This window comes from Apis dorsata, unplaced genomic scaffold, assembly GCF_000469605.1.
Source record: "Apis dorsata unplaced genomic scaffold, Apis dorsata 1.3 scaffold_249, whole genome shotgun sequence".
NCBI classification, from domain to species: domain Eukaryota; kingdom Metazoa; phylum Arthropoda; class Insecta; order Hymenoptera; family Apidae; genus Apis; species Apis dorsata.
This window is the reverse complement of record NW_006263528.1, coordinates 184,345-195,384: the sequence shown is the minus strand read 5'-3', so window position 1 is coordinate 195,384 and position 11,040 is coordinate 184,345. Positions and strand designations below refer to the sequence as shown.

General features: G+C 40.3%; 1 protein-coding gene across 1 annotated transcript in view; it reads right to left on the bottom strand.

Annotated features, from left to right (window-relative positions):
* Window positions 1-11,040, bottom strand: part of LOC102681242 (T-cell leukemia homeobox protein 3-like) — a 33,914-nt gene that overhangs the window by 9,798 nt on the left and 13,076 nt on the right. The gene's annotated exons all lie outside the window — the stretch shown is intronic.

The following is an 11,040-nucleotide window of genomic DNA, read 5'->3' as shown; positions in this document are numbered from 1 at the left end:
GGGGGGGGGGGGGTTGAAACTCGCGAAACACGAGATTCGAGCCTTATCGGGTCGACGTTCATCCTTTCGCTAATTATTCCGCCCGGTTATTCGATACCTGGACCTGGAAATATCCTGGAAATATCCCCTGGAAGGGGGAATACGAGCAGATTTGAACGAAAAAGGATGGTTCTTAACTTAAAGCGCGGGCAAACTTTCGTGTCGCGTCGATATCGGAACGACACTCCGATTATCGGGATATAGGGCGAGTACGAGAGAATTGGAACAATAAAAGTTCGCCTATTCACCTGTTTCTCCTTCGTATCGCGTTGTTGGCGTTGAGCATTGGGAATTCGAACGAGATAATTCGAGAATCGTTGTATTAGGGATGAGATAAATTCTTGAGGAATGATTAATCAAATTATTATCGTTGGTAGGGTTACAAAGTGGTGATCGAGTTGGATAATAATTTACACCGAACGGGCATTAGAGTCGGTTCACCGAGCAGTCGAATCGCTCGAACGTGACAGAAACCCTTTTCCCCGGAAGAAAAATGAACGGAGGAACCAGAAAGCAAAATATAATTTCGAAATTATTGCAACGCTGGTGTCCATCTCTGTAACGTATATGACGTGTCGTACACGTGTTTTACGATTTTTTTTCTTTTTCTTTTTCTCTCTCTCTCTCTCTCTCTTTCATAATTTACTCTCGTTAGCGAAATAATTCGAAATACGGAACGTCGTATCGTTTTCCGTAATTCGTTCTCTTTGAAGCGTGACTATCGACGTCATTAAGCATTTATCTGTCGTAGTAATAGCGCATGAATAACAGAAAGTGCATTTAATGCGATATGCATACCGGTAGATTTAATGCTTCGAAACATGATACGCGGTATGTAATAATGAGAACGAAGAATGCGATAAATACATTTATACGCGGGATTCCAAGACGAAATCGTCGCTCGCTCATTTTCTTCCTTTCTTTTTTCTTTTTTTTTTTTTTTTTCATTTGTAAATTGGAGACTATTACGATAAAAATTATACGTAGTTAAATCACGTAGTTACAATATCGATACGTTTGTAATAATTATTAATTCCAGTATCATTTAGTCATCGTTAGTTATCATTATTTAATCGAGCACGATCTTCGAATTTTATAGCGATAAAACTCGATCATCAAATTCATACTTGTACTTGACTGTTCTTTCTTTATTTTTACATCAAATAAAATAAAATAAAATTTGTTCCACGAAAGTATACGCGTCTCAAATCGAATTACATCTCTCTCTCTCTGATATGCAAATCAACGACACATTTCCATCAAATCTTCATTTTCACGCGTAAACTAAGCAGAAACGATCCAATTATTTCTCCTAGGTAATTGTTGGATCGTGAAAAAAAAGAAAAAAGAAAAAGAAACAACACGGCCAATCGCGTCAAATCTCTCGCCTGTTCGTGAAAGAAAGAAAGAAAAGAAAAGGCTTCCCCCATCAACGTTATTCCAGTGTGATTAAAACGAGTAATTTCATCGATTCGATGAAAGAATCGCGTGCGTCCAAACGACGTTTATCGACGGGGAATCGTCGCGTTTTCATTTCCCCGTGAAAAGGCGAGATTATTAAAAGTGGCGATAAACTGACAAATACAGATATCGTATATCGACCACCTTACACAGGACGTTTGAAAAATGCGAGTCAATCAATTCTCCCCTATTATTTTTCCTATTTCTATCATATTTTTTCGCTTTAAATTAAGCGCATTTTTCCCCCCTTCTTCCCTTATTTCTTACTTTCCATCTGTCAGGAGAATTATGTCGAGGAAATTTAAAGAAAAGGGAGAAAAAGTCACGTTTGAGAATCGTTTGTAGTAAGAGAATTTATTCGATCGATCTGTAATTTTAAAACACCCCGTGGATGTAGCAGAGAGGGGAAGCTACTTTGGATGAGAGCGTGGCCCAGATGTCGCTGAAATATGGAAAAAATTACGCATTCTCGGGATATACCGCGAAAACCACTCTTGACGACCGCTGTCACAGATACGCAATAAAGATAGCGGCCCGATTAAAGGGGGCCCGATATCCCCCGATTAAGTTGTTCGTTTCACGTGTAATAAAAACGAATTAATAATCGAAGACGAGAAATCGCGAGAAACGCTGTCCCCACGCTTTTTTGTTTTCTTGTAACGCGAGTGTACGTAAGATAAAATCGGGGGGGATTTTGCGGGTAAGCAAGATAATTTGATCATAATTTGCATCAACTTTTCTATTTTTTTTTTCTTTTTTCGATTTAACACCGTTTCGAAAACGAATGCACGATAATCGAACAAAGTCTTTCTTTCTCTTTTCAATATCTAAAAAAGCGAATATAGATTTTATGTAGATAAGAGAAGAAAACAAAATTTTCCAATTTAATCAGGATGGAGTGGGTATTGAGCATCGCTTCGAAATTAGTACGGATAATGATCCGAATGGCGTTTCTAGGGAAGAGGAGAGGCAGAAAATGGCGGGAGGCGGAAAATTTCCCGTGAAATTCAATTTGACGCGTAACTGCTCTCTCTCTCTGTTTCTCTTTCGAAACCGAGGAATCATCGTTAAAGGGTAAACGGCCATCAGGTGGATATTATTCCATTATCCATCCCTCTTACTCCGCCATTTACATCCTCTCCTCCGCCCTCCACCCTTATCCAAAAATACCGTCTTCCGTAGAAGCGTAGAATTTTGCGAACACGAAATAATCTCGTCGATAATGCCTGCTCAATTAAAATATAAATATACACGGTGAACGAGCGTTAATTGAGACACGAACTGGTTTGATCCCGCTCTTCGATAAAATAATACGATAAATAGGATAAATTCGATAAATTGAAATTTCTCTTTTCCTTTTTTTTCCTTTTATCATCAGAACAGATCCAATCGTCAAAATTATTGGAAGAAATAATCGATAACTGGCACAATTGCGACCGATATTTCGATATTCCTATATAAGAAAATTTTCATCAAATCATCGATGAAAGATCAGCAGGAAGAAAAGAAATTCCCTTGCTTCTGATCGGGACACCGCGCATTATAGACGATAATAGATACAGGGATAATAACAAAGTAGTTTCCTTCGAGACCCTAGTTCCACGATGGGAAATGGAGCATCGGTATATCTCGTCCAGGTATTTTTCGAGAAAAAACCTACTTTGTAATTGTAACCTCCTTCTCTTCCTTCTCGTTTTTCGACGAGCGAAAGGAGCGGATAAAGAGAAGATGGAGCGTAAAGAGAGACAGAGAGAGAGAGAGAGAAGGTTGTTGCGTCACAGTGTCGCTTATTAGGACGATAATCGCGTACCGGTCATTATACTCTCCGTTACATTATCATGGTGTGTACCGGTGGCACGGTTTCCCGTCTCTCTCGTAATTCATTCGTAATTACTTTCGTAGAATAGGTGGACGCACGCACGCCATTCCGCCCGTCCATTCCTCCCTTCCACACCTTCGATAGAGGGACGAGCTCGAAATTTACGAATTGGAAACCGAGCTCTCCACTCGTTCACGATAAATCCAAGGAGGACTAATGAGACGCTGCAAATTATCGGGGTCGAGGGATGGATTTTTGTTGCTCGATTAATAAAAATAGGGAGAGGAGTGAGAAACGACTCGTTCGTTTTCGCGTCGATCCTACCCGCTTTTTCTCCGATTGTTATTTGTATTATCCGCTCGTGGAATCGAAAGAGAGAGAGAGAGAGAGAAATAGGTAAACGAAGATAAGGGAGAAGGAGAGGAGGAAAGATTCGTTCGTGTGTACGGACGATATCCGCTTCGTGTCGTTTCTCTTCGTGGATATCACGTCCCGTCGTTAGCGTGTCTAACGACAGTCTGGCCGCTAAAACTTGTCCAATAGTGGCGTACTAGTAGCTGGCTTCGCCTTGGCAAGCCTGTTACCGAGCAATTTTGGTTAAAATACCACGGCGACGAGTGTTTGCGGTCGAAGTATTTACCCTGACGATGTAACCTTACGACAGAACAGCCGCCGCCACCGCGGTATAACGCGTTTCAATGCCTCTAAAAAGGAACGGTTTTAGAAGAGGGGACGGGAGCCCATTACCGGGCGAATAACGCGAAGAATTATCTAGGGAAGGGAGGGAGAGAGGGAGGGGAGAGAGGAAAGAAAGAAAGGGAAAGGGAAAGGGAAAGGGAAATTCGAGGCGGGGATAAAAATATGGAAAGAAGCGCCGGGGGGTTTCGAAGGAGGAGGGGGAGAGGGATCGTAAGTTTAATCGTAAAGTTGACGGTTTATGGACGGTGCGACCTTCGCGACGAGGTTGAATTAGAGTTAATTGTCGGCCCTACGTTCAATTCTTTACACTTTCTTTGCGATTATCATTCTTGATTTTCTTAGTACAGGGAATAGGCGTGGCTGAATAATACGAATAATTCGAAATCTGCAAAGTGAGAAGAGGTGGTGAGGTTGAAATTAAGAGGAAGAGATTAGAGATCATTTCGCGTTATTTCTTTCTTTTTTTCTTTGAATCAAAGTTCGAATATAATCGATATCGTGTGATAGATGTAAAGACGTTAAAAGTGAGAAGAGATAGTTGAAATTAAGATGAAAAGATTAGAGATCATTTCGCCTTATTTCTTTCTTTCTTTCTTTCAGTCAAAGTTCGAATATAATCGATATCGTGTGATAGATGCAAAGAGTTAAAGGTATTAAAGGTGGGAAGAGGTAGTTGAAATTAAAAGAAAGATATTAGATATCATTTCGCCTTATTTCTTTCTTTCTTTCTTTCTTTCTTTCAGTCAAAATTCGAATATAATCGATATCGTATGATCGATGTAAAGACGTTAAAAGTGAGAAGAGATAGTTGAAATTAAAAGGAAAAGATTAAAGATTCATTTCACCTTATTTCTTTCTTTCTTTCTTTCTTTTTTTCTTTCTTTCAGTCAAAATTCGAATATAATCGATATCGTATGATCGATATAAAGACGTTAAAAATGCGAAGAGATAGTTGAAATTAAGAGGAAAAGATTAGAGATCATTTCGCCTTATTTCTTTCTTTCTTTCTTTCTTTCTTTCTTTCTTTGAGTTCGAATATAATCGATATCGTGCGATCGATGTAAAGACGTTAAAAGAGTAATCGAAATGGAAGGAGATCGTAATATACGTTCTATTAACAGGGAACATTATAATATTGCGTATTCTTCGAACCATTACCCGACACAAATTGTCAATTGGACACGTGCTACGTGTTCGTAACTTGTGTTTAGATTATACCACGGTACGAATATAACTCGCGATAACATCACAATTTCGAAGTTTAATAGGTACATGAATATAAAACGGCGCAATTCTCGTTGCACACGCGACTTGTGTTCGTTCACGCGCATATTATTACACTCGCAACATTTACAACAGCTGTTACAAACGCCGCTTGATAAAAATTTCAATTTCGACCCGTTATCGTTTAAATTTAACGGGAAAGTGGCCGTCGATTTGAAGATATCCTCGTGAAAACTTGGAAACTTAATATGCAATGACCTCTATTAATAAGAAGTTTTATATAGAATTTTATATCCGAATACGGATATTCTGTATAATTGAAACACGATTTATTTTAAATCAAACATCCTGCTTTCTATTAATATCCCTGTTAATTGATTTTCATCGTGTCATTAATCGAAACGATATCTCGGAAATCAGAGATATTTTCCATTTTGAAACACTCGTCGAATAATATTTAAGAAAAATAATTTTATTTATATCGTAGGAACACGAGTTATATTTAAATCCTTTCTTAAAAATCTTACGTTTAAACGAATACACCTTTTCCTTCAAATGGATATTTAAAAGGATAAATTTAAAAAAGTCGTGCAAGTGGCCGAGGAGCGAGTTCTCCTCGGAGTTAGAGCAAGTGGATGGCTGCGGTTCGCCATGGATTAAGGAATGCGTTTAAAATGTAATCGACGGATCGGCCGGTGAATAAAACAAAGCGAGGACGTTCGTTTTCATCCCGAAAGAGTGGACGCGAATCTCGCCGAAACTCTTCTCGGCGAGCAAAGACGAGTTTCGAGGATGAAACGGCAGGGGATTCGTATCTGCATGCGGATGAGAAGGAGGGTTGGACGACGTGGCCCGAGGGGTGGCCATAAAAACAAGATGGCGTTCCGTCGTGCCGCAAAATGGCCGGCATAAATAAAAAGCGGTGTCGTGTGCGCGCGCGCGCGATACTCCCCTCCGAGTTTTGCTCGCGTAAGAGATGTACTTGCTCCTACCTCAGTTTCGATTCGTTTTCCATTGAAAAATTTCTCTTCTCTGTGAAAATTGCATTGTCACACAGAACAACAAACGTTTTTAACAAACGCTCGAGACGAATATTCGAGAAGAATGATCGATTATTTATGGAAGGGAATAATCTGGAAGAGAGAGAATTGGACGAGTGGAGCGCGGTTTCATCCTCGATGACCTACTGAGCTTGAGACAACCTTTGCCCGTGTACCATCAGCCGGGAGAGGAGTGACTCAAGCTGAAGTCATTTGGTGATGCAACTACGAGCTGTGACAACTACGGGCTAGAGAAAGTCATTATTTTGCCAAGCACGTTCCGCTCGGTAATAGAGTTTGCGGCCTTCAAAGTAAATTGTTTTCTGCGAGAATGCCACGAGAATTCTTTGTAGCGAGTAACGAATAAACGGAGGCGGCCGTCGCTGGAAAGGAAGTCCGAGTTGCTGTTTGCTGTTCCTCTTTTAGTCGAGAGATTGAACGATCGGGAAAAAAAAATTTTCAAAAGGAAGGGAAAGAAAGGAAGAATAGAAAGGAAGAAAGAAGGGAAAAGGGAAAAATCTTCTCGATAACGCGTTTCGATTCGATCGAAAGAGTTTCGCAAAAAAAGGGGGAAGGATCGATCGAATATTGCATCGAATCTCTGATGGCTCTGACAGGGAAGAAAATTGAAACGAATCCGTCGAATTCGATTCGTGTCGGTTCGCATGGACGGAAATACGCAAAGAAACAATGGCTTCCCCGCGTTGCACGCGCCTTGGAAATCCATTTTGGACGTGCAATTTCAAACGCAATACGCTATGAATCTTTACGACGCGACGCGCATTATAAAGGGTTATCGTATTCACGGCTCGATGTTCCAGGCCGGATAGTATTTAGAAAATACGGCCTGGGCGAATATAACGAGTAATGGGAAAGAGAGACGGTAATTGAACCGACGTAACAGACAGCTAAACACCTTTAAACGGGTTCTTCTTGGAACGCGTATATCCCACCGCGTAAAAATTTCCTCCTTCCTCCCCTTCCCTCCACGAAATACGTAATCCTTTATTCTTTTCTACCTATTTTTCTTTCGAGCTTAATTTTTCCTTTTTTTTTTGAACGCTCTCCTTTTCTCCCGGTTACGATAAATTGTTCGATACTTTTTTTAATTTTCCAAGATATTCGAATTTTCCAAGAATTTCTAATTGTAATTGAATTATTCCCTTTCGAGGAATCGTGGTCGAGGGCATGCGCGCCTCTGGGACGCATGGGAAAGTCTAGGGATAACTATACGCCGCTGTTACCGTAATGGAAGCGGTAATGGTGTTCGTTAACTAGGGAAAATGAAAACTAAACGTTTCCAAGAATGCGAAAACCGATGCAATTCCGATTATTCAGAGAATTGGCGAAGAATTTGTAAATGCGTTGGAGGGTCTTCAGGATTTATTCCCACACACTTCGGGGAACGTTAAAGGAACGCTCGCGTTTGGGGAGCGAAACGAAATATCCCTAGAAATATTGCTGCTTCTTCGAAAACGCTTCTTCCAACGCTTATGCAAACACGGGGAGGAATCAGGCCACGGGGCGAATATCGTTATCCTCGAAAATCGTTTTTCGTGGAAATTGAAATTTTCATTTCGCGCTTCGAAATACTCTTCGAAAGAGAGAGAGAGAGAGAGAAAAAAGCTTTTCTCTTTCTAGTTAATTTAGGATATTATCACATGTGTTATTTTCTCGAATCCTAGAAAATATATCCCGTTTTATTCGCTTCGAATAATAATAAATCCGTTGCGTGTTTAGTCTCGTCGAGCGATTAGCAGCGAGAGCCGCTTCCGGATTAAAAGGCCGTTCGTTCGATGAAAATTGGCAAAGAGGGGTCCTCGTAACGCGGAAACTCGTGGCAAGCGAGTTTTATCGCGAGCACGTGGGGGCTTGCTTAATTTTATGCGATTTTTTATCGACGCCTCGTAATATCGATAATGCAAGGCGCTGCTGCTTCACCTCTCGCTTCTCCATCCCCTTACACGTAGGTCGAGGGATGGTTTATATCAAGTTATAGGAGTTTGAGAAATGATCGCCGCATCGAACCTATCCTTTTCTTCGTCCTCCGATCGAACCGCATTCCAAACTTTTTCCCCTTTCCTTTTCTTTTTAGAGAAACTTTCCTCGTTTTAATTTTTTTTTTTGGAAGGGAAGAGAAGGGAATCTCGAATGCTGGAACGCTCGTTCCTCGATGAATCGTTTAAAAAAACTTTGGATAAATTCGAAATAAATATTTTCGCACATGATTTTTAACAAAAATAATTTTAAACGATTAAATAAAGCTTAGAGTAAGTTCGTTCGCTTCTCTCGCGTTCATTTCGCTTTAAATATAAAGCGAAACCGTTGTATTATTCAAACTTATCCCCCTCCCAAGGTGCCCCAAGTCGTACATATCCTAAACGTATCGTAACCGTGCCGCTTCCACGTTATCTCGCGTTTATCTATACGCGAGAACGAGTTTTTCGTGTATTTTCCCGTTCGATATTGGCCGACCATCCGAATGCAAATTTATATTCCGACGAGACGTTGCTTTATAGAATAATATCTCGAGAATCTAATATACCTTGTAGATTCGTCTTATAGACATCCAACATTTTTTCTTTTAATGGGAGGAAACGCGAAATGCAATGATGCAAAATTGCTAATATAAAATCGCTGATATATCAAACACTCCAATAATATCCAATAATCCCTCTACCACGAATTTCGCCCGAAATTGATCCCGTACGCACCTGTACGTACCAAAAAAAAAAAAAAAAAAAAAAGAAAAAGAAAAAAAAAAGAAGAAGAAAGGATGAACAGCTCCTGGGGGAATTGTTAAGGGCGCGAGAAGGAATCGGATCCCCGTACATCATTGATCGATCGGTGAGCGCGAATAATCTATACGTTATGAAGGGTGGGGCGAGGGGAGTCTAGCGAAATTTAGGCTGACGTTGGTGAAGACCCGCCGGCAAATCCCGCGATTTCTCCAGGGACGGCGAAAAATCGCGAATGATATGCCGGAAACCGCGCNTATATATATATACATGGTGATGCTGTATTTTCTTCTTTTTTTAGGAGAAGAGGGGAGGTACTCTTGGGATGGCCCGGTCGAAGGATTGGTTAAGGATTTCGCCTGATTTCTAGCATATTTCATGGGCGAAAGGTAGCTTGCTCCCGAAGCGACCATAGGTCGATCTTCGAAGCTTATTGCTCGGTGGTTCGTTACGAACAATTTCACGGTGAGCGAGGTAATCGCGCAAGGCTCGATGAAACGTAAGTCGAATCATTTCAAATCTTCGTATACCGTCAGAGTTCGCCATTGAAAAAGTTGAAGAAGTTGAAAAATAAAACTTTACTTGGAGTAATCGCTCGAGTTAAAATTCTCGAATAATAATAATTAATTCGCTCTTCGTACAAAATGTTGGGCATTGCCAATTATTCCCGATTGTTATTCGATTATTAAAATTTTCTCGAATCGAAGAAATCGAAGAAATCACCCCTTAATTAAGTTAAGAGAAACATCGAAGGAAAGTATCTCGAAGGTGTTTCGACGAAAAACACGCGTGATTATTGGCAAAGGATACGAACGTTGGTCGTAGTCGAAGGCGATCGCGTCGTCTAAACACGATTCGAGGAAAGTCTCTTCAGACTTTAGCCAAGGTGAATGGCTCGGCTTGCTAATTGTCCGGAGCAAAATTAAACCGAAGTCGCGTTAATTATGTAACGGGCCGGTCTCTCTCCGGAGGCTGGCTACGTACGACTGGTTTCCGGAGGTGGAAACGGGGTGATGATGGACGAGCGGTGCCGACCTTCCGGGGGCTGCCAAGCTCGAGCAGCGAAATCCCTAACTCAACGCTAACTCGATCAGTCAACGCCCACCGTGGCGTTGCCCGGCACTAATCTGCCTCCAGATTAATTACTACGTAATACCGGTTTGAATAATTATCGTTTCTAGGGCAACCCAGAGCCCCTCCCCCCCTCCCATCTCTCTCTCTCCACCAGGGCACACCTCTCCATGCCCTCTCCTTATTTCACTCGCTTTTAGCGGTTTCGCGGATCCGGATTGTTTCCCATGTTTCGTTCCAATCTTATTAGCGGCGCTCGCAAAAATTACGCCTCAAAATTACGCCTTTTGCCCGTCTTACCTGCCTGCTTATCGTTCTATCGCGTGTATAATTGCACGATTCAGTGAGAAAGCGTAGCGAATGCATTCCTTTCTTTTTTTTTTTTTTAAATAATATAAATGTAAATTCTTGGATCGGAAGGGGTAGGGAAATTCTTTTTTAATGTTTATTAATAATTAGAAACGTTGAACGATTTGAGTGAGTTGATAGAATCGAGATGAATTTGCAGAGAGAAAATGATACGAATGCATTCTTTTTTTTTTTAAATATAATATAAATGTAAATTCTTGGATCGGAAGGGAAATTCTTTTTTAATGTTTATTAATAATTAGAAACGTTGAATTTCGAGTAAAGCACGCGAGAATCTAATTCGCGTTCTTGTAAGTGGTAATGAATTGCTAGAATCGAGATGAATTTGCAAGAATCAGCGAATACGTTCCTTCTTTAAACGATATAAATGCAAATGATCGCTATTAATAATTAATTGGATCTAGTTCATATCTTTATAAATAATAACAAATTGCTAGAATCGAGATGAATTTCAAAGAGAAAATGATACGAATGCATTCTTTTTTTTTTAAATATAATATAAATGTAAATTCTTGGATCGGAAGGGAAATTTTTTTTTAATGTTTATTAATAATTAGAAACGTTGAATTTCGAGTAAAAT